This window comes from Phyllostomus hastatus, unplaced genomic scaffold (assembly GCF_019186645.2).
Source record: "Phyllostomus hastatus isolate PE091 unplaced genomic scaffold, TTU_PhHast_1.1 phas_scaffold_585, whole genome shotgun sequence".
NCBI lineage: Eukaryota > Metazoa > Chordata > Mammalia > Chiroptera > Phyllostomidae > Phyllostomus > Phyllostomus hastatus.
Window position 1 is genome coordinate 28,119,711 of NW_025334037.1, and position 6,000 is coordinate 28,125,710.

Genomic DNA, 6,000 nt, shown 5'->3' on the forward strand with positions numbered 1-6,000 from the left:
TCACAAGATGTAAGTAGGGAAGCAGCTGGCTTTAGCATAACAACAAGAAATCTTGGAAATGTTGAAGTCCAATTGAGCACATCACCAAGCTGGTCATTCTCTTTTTTAAATCCCCACTTGAACGTGTATCATGGTTCATCACAAAGTGTCACAAGCCCAGGGCAGTGGTGAACAGCATGGATAAGGAGGCACAGTCTGGGGGTGAATCTTGGTCGATCCACTTCCTGGGTAAGCTTGGGCAAATCACTTAACCTCTCTGTGCCTCAGTTTTCTCACCTGTAAAATGGAGACAGTACTGGCACCTCCTCCACAGGGTTGTAACGACAACGATTGGGTTGATATCCACAAAGGGAAGAGCACCTGCCACAGAGCAAGCCCATCAGTGCTGTTAAGTAAAATCCTTACCCAGACTGATAAACACACGCTCTCGCACCCACATGCCTCCTGTAGTCTGGGTGTTAGTCATCATGCGGGTACCCAGACTTCACTATGGGAAAACGTTTTTGTGGCCTTTTCAAAGGAAAGCCCTTGAGAGGTTTTATCGTCATGGAGCTTTGCTATAGGACCCTTTGCTTAGCACACGTGAAGTCCCATCGTCCTTGCTGAGATCTAAGATAATCACATTGAATACATAGAGATTCCTGGCATTCTCCTTCCTAAGGCCTCCCCCACAAGTCTTCCTTTTCTACGCTCACCATCTCTGCTTCCTCTACCCTCTTAGACTGGTGCAACAGCCTCCAGAGTTCATCCTTGACCCTGGAGACACATTAAATCTTCAGCTCTTTGCACATCATTCTCACCCACCCAACTCTGTTCAAAACCCTCCACCCCATTGCCCCTGCACATGTAGTAGTGCTCAAATTCCTGAGCGTGACTACCAAGAACTCTATAGTCAACCTTAGCCTCGCTCTCCCACGTTCTTTCTCTACTCGCCTTTAAAAGCTTTTGGCGGGGGGACAGCCAAATTAGCCTATTCATTGCCTCCACACTGGTCATACCTACACTTTCCCAGATAATACCACTTCCTCCACTCCCAAGCCTGGAATGCTCTCTCATGCCTTCAAGATCTAAGAAAGAGACTCTACGAAGGGATAGAAGGTGGAGATTGGGGAATATCAAAAACAGATTTTGCATTTCTAACTTGTTCCTGGACTTGGCTGTGATCCCAGAAATGGGAGGAGTAGTCTCTCCCTCCTCCTCCTCCTAAGAGGCATCTGAGCATGGTGGTTAAGAGCATGCACTCTGGCTCTGGTACTTCCTGGCTGGGCAAGTCACTCACCTTCTCTGTGCCTCAGTTTTACTGATCTGGAAAAGGGGGTACTGACAGCACCCTCTGCAGTAGATGTGGTGATATGCCACACAGATCCTCCTTCAAGACTGTGGCACTTACTCTCCCAGCTGCAGGGTTGGAGTGTCGGCTGCTGACTGTTCACACGGAGTCCCTCCCAGGAACTGCCCTTAACCGAAGGAAGATGTACTGCCCAAGAGTACGCCTGCCCCGGGGGCAGCCTGCATCCAGTGACAGGCCATAGGGGGCACAAAAGCCTGGCCCCCTTGCCTTGACTGGACAATGCTAAAGGGCCATCCCATCTTCTGGTCTGGCCGTAAGATCTCCTGGGGCCTCAGCTGTGGCTGCATGGGAGCCCTGCTTCTCTCTCTGCCCACCCCGGCTTCCTTTCCTTTCCCTCACAGGTGGTGTTCCCAAAACTACTCCTCAATAAATTGCCTGCATGCAAATCTCTGCTTCGGAGGCTGTTTCCCAGGAAACCTGACCTACAACGGCTGGTCTAAGAAAGCAGCCTCAAAAATGGGATTAGGAGCAGTATCACTTGCTGGCTGACTGGCATGGAGGACCCCATTACTAATGGCAGGCAGAACACTGAGAGCCCCTGGCATGTGGTTAGAGCGCAACTGCTAAAACTTTCGCTGGTGGTGAACCGGGATGAGACACAGATGGACATTAATGCACTGCGGGTGCAGCATACCAAGTGTTTCAGAGGTTCTGGTAAGTACTATCTGTAAAGACTGTAGAGTGAGATGGCTGTTCCTGGGGGTGGCAGGGGATTGATTCATTGGGGAAAAACAATGAAAGGCCCAGAATGATTAATCACCAATATAAGGCAAAGTGTAAAAGCTTGGGGGGTACCTTTGGCAGCATGTTAGAGCCTCTCATCTCCTACACCGGAGGGCAGAGAAAAACTAAGGATCGGGCCCAGCACTTAATTATAAGAGGAACAGGACTCCAGAGGAGATTGAATTCTCAACTCCAGCAGATCTGCTATGCCAAGGTCAGGGACCTGATTAAAAACAACGGGACCCTGAGCCTCTCGTGAGGCTGCAGTCAAGATATCGGTCAGGACCGCAGCCATCTCAAAGACCGGAGCATCTGCCTCCAAGTTCACCTTCACGGCTGCTTTTGCAAACCTTAAAAGATCCTCTTCCAAGCTCATTCCTGCCATGGCTGGTAGGCCCTTGTACCTTTCCATGTATCCTGATTATCCTCTCAACCCAGCAGCTGGTGACGGGAGAGAGAGAGAACACCGGAGAGCCTCCCAAGACAGAGCCACAGGTTTGGGGACCCTAATCTTGGCAGTGCCACCCCATCCCATCTGCCTTTTTCTGTTCATTAGAAGCAAATGTCTAGGCCCAGTGCACACCCAAGGAGAAGGGAGTATATGAGGGAGTGAGTGCTAATAGTCAGGGATCGTTTGGGGACCATTTCAGAGGCCATCTACCACAACCTGGCTGACCTTTTCGGGTTCCACGCTTGCAGATATTGTTCCAACCCACTTACTTAGATTTTAGGGAGGCCCAGAGCAAGGAAGGGCTCTGCAGCAGGTGCAGGCTGTGATGGAAGGGACCCTGGGATGTAGAGGCATCTGTGGTAGGAAAAAGACACTGGCGTTTATGGCAAACCCCATGAGAAATCACAACATAGATGCCTTGTGTTCTGGAGCAAGGTCGTGCAGTCTATAATAGAGGATTACGTGTTCCATTCAAAACCCAGCAACCTGTGCTTCTATTGAGCCCTGGTAGGCACAGAGCAATGCATTATGGGACACTGACTGTGCAGCCAGAGCCGCCCATCACAAGCTGGGTTCCCTGGGAATCACCAGGTCACAAAGCACCCAGAGCTCTCCATCACAAGACAGAAGTATACCGGGATTGAGCATGGGAGCCCATGTAAGGTGCACGAGCAGGTGACTCAAACCATCCTACCACCCACCACTTTTGCAGCAGTACCTCTCCCTCAGTTCACTTCTATGGCCACATGGGGAATCCTTTCTGGTGAGCTGATAAAGAAGGAAAACGGTGGGGCTTGGGTCACAGATGAGTCAGCTCAGTATGTGGGTGCAAACTAAAAAAGGGCAGCGCTAGACCACAACCTCACTCAGTGAAGGGGTGGGGGCTTGTGGTCCTGAAAGGTAACAATGAAGGGAAGTCCTTCGCTGTGTAGAGCTATAAATGGCATACCTGGTCAACCACTCTGTGTGCAAAGAAAAATGGCCTGAGATTAGAATATTTATAGAGATGTACGGGCAGGGGTGATCGATTTGTTGGTCGAGGGTCTGGAAGGAGAGAGACTGGAAGATTACTGACAAGGTGATCTGGGAAAGAGGCAGGGAGATAAACCTATGGGACTGTGCATAAAGGTGAGGATCTTGCTGCATGTTGACACGCATCAAAGGTTGTCCACCAGGGAAGAGACACCAATCAAGTAGACGGAATTCTGCAGGTAGTTGATGTCAGCTGTTGGGGCCATACACAGCTTCGGTCCCCATCACACAATACTAGCACAGTGGCTCACGAAAAGAGTAGCCACACTGGCAGGGACAGAAGCTGTGCATGGGCCCAACAGCATGAGCTCCCCAGTCAGAAGGCCAATCTAGCTACTGCTACTGCAAATATCAATCTACCAGCAACAGAGAACAACACTAAGCACCTTATATGGTGCCATCCTTCCAGCAGAGCAACCAGAACTTGATGGCAATTGATTACGGTGTGACCCTTCCACCCTGAAACTAATGCCTATTCCATGCATGAATTTGTCTTTCCTGGTGCAAGGCCTCGACTAGCACCACCATCTGACAGCTTCCGGTGTGTCTGACACACTGGAACAGAATCTCACATAATGTCGTATCAGGCCAAGGGGCCCTCAGGTGAAGGAGGTGAGGCTGTGGATATACCATCACGAGATCCTCTGGTCCATGGCGTACTCCTGCACCCAGAAGCTGCTGGCCCACATGGTAATGGAATGGTCTTTTGAAAGTGCAGCAGAGTTACCAGCCTGAAGATAATGCCCTGGGAAGACAGAATGCCATCCTTTAGGATATAGCTTAGACCCTTAATCAATGACTGTGATACAGCACTGTGTCCCAAGTAGGTAGAAAACAGGGGTCTGGGGACTGAGGAGAAGAAGCTGCAGTGGCTCTGCTTAGTGTTACTCCCAGTGACCTCAGCTCCAGGAGCCTAGAGGTCTTGGTTCCTAGAAGGCTCTCTCTATGAGGGACACACTGATCCAATTAAGATTTAAGCTACCTGATCACTTTAAGTGTCCTGTGCCAGGAGAGCAACAGGCAGGGAAAGGAATCATTATCCGGGTGGTGTAAACTGGGAGCAAAGAGGAAATCTGACACCAGAGGATCCACTGAGGCATCTCTTCAAACTGTCAAATATTGACAGTAAATGAACCGACTCAGTGATCACAGCCTGAGGACAAGCAAGCTTTCTAAACCTGCAGCGGAGCTAACTGAGTGTTGGGAACTCTAGAAGCAGAGGGAGCAGGGAGCAGTAAGCACAGGGGCAGTTGTTTGTCCTGCCTTCCTCTTCTTTGTTTCCCAGGAAAAAGGATCCTGGAGACGCTTCCAGTGGCAAACTTAAGCCAGCGGGTCTGAGCACAAGGGGTGGACTGTAGTGGCCACTGTGGTGTACTGCACCCACGCCCTTTTCTTCCTTCCGAGCTGAGGCCTTCTTTCCTTCAGCTTCCAGAAGTGCTGTTTGCTAACCACTCACAGTTCAGCTCCTCTCCAGTTATTGCCCTCAGTCAAAGGAATCTGCTTTGCTCAAGTTTATGCCCTCTCCCTACAGGCAGCTTGCGTCCAATGACTTGCTAGGGAGGAGGTAAAATAATGCAGGCCCCTTGCTTTAATTGGGACAACTCTGAAGCACCGCCCAGCTCCAGAGCATCTGCTGAGACCTCTGCTGTAACTGCTAACCAGGTCAACTTCCTCTGCTTAATTTGGTGTCCCTCTGCCTTCCCTGGTATTCTTCCTGAGAGTACTGCCATGTCCTGATTTGAATCTCTGCCTCAAAACTGTTTAACAGAGAGTCATCATAAGCATTGAGTGAATTAGCATCTGAAAAGGGCTTGGAATAGTGCCCAGAGCACAGTAGGTACTGTGTGAGTGCTGGTTGTTATTACCCTCTCCAATACTATGTGGTGTCCTGTCCTCATTCCTCAAACCCAGATTAGTTCTATTACTTCCATAGACCAGAACCTTCCTCTGTGCGGCCCATGGCACCACTGGCAATACTCGAAGTAATTTTAGATATTTTAGGTAGTATACTAACAAACACCTGTTATTTTAATTGTTCTGAACTAATTGATTATATTTTTACTTTTTACTTTGAAATAATTTTAGATTCACAGGAGGTTGCAAAGAAATGGACAAGGAAGCCCCATGCATCCTACTCCCAACCTTTTCCAGTGTTACCATCTCACACGACAAGAGTACCATACAAAACCCAAGAAACTGGCATTGGTACGACCCATAGAGCTCATTCAGGTTTCATCAGTTTCCTGTGCACTCATTCTTGTGTGTGTTTGTGTGTGCTCCTGTGCAATTCCAGCAATACGTACAGCCATGCAGAACTACCAGCTCCATCAGGGTACTTAACTGTACCGTCAGCTCAAGACGCCCTACGTGATCCCTTCATAGCCATAAGCAGGCTTCTCTTCCATCCTCAAACTCTGCTCTTCATTTCTAAAATTCTGCCTTT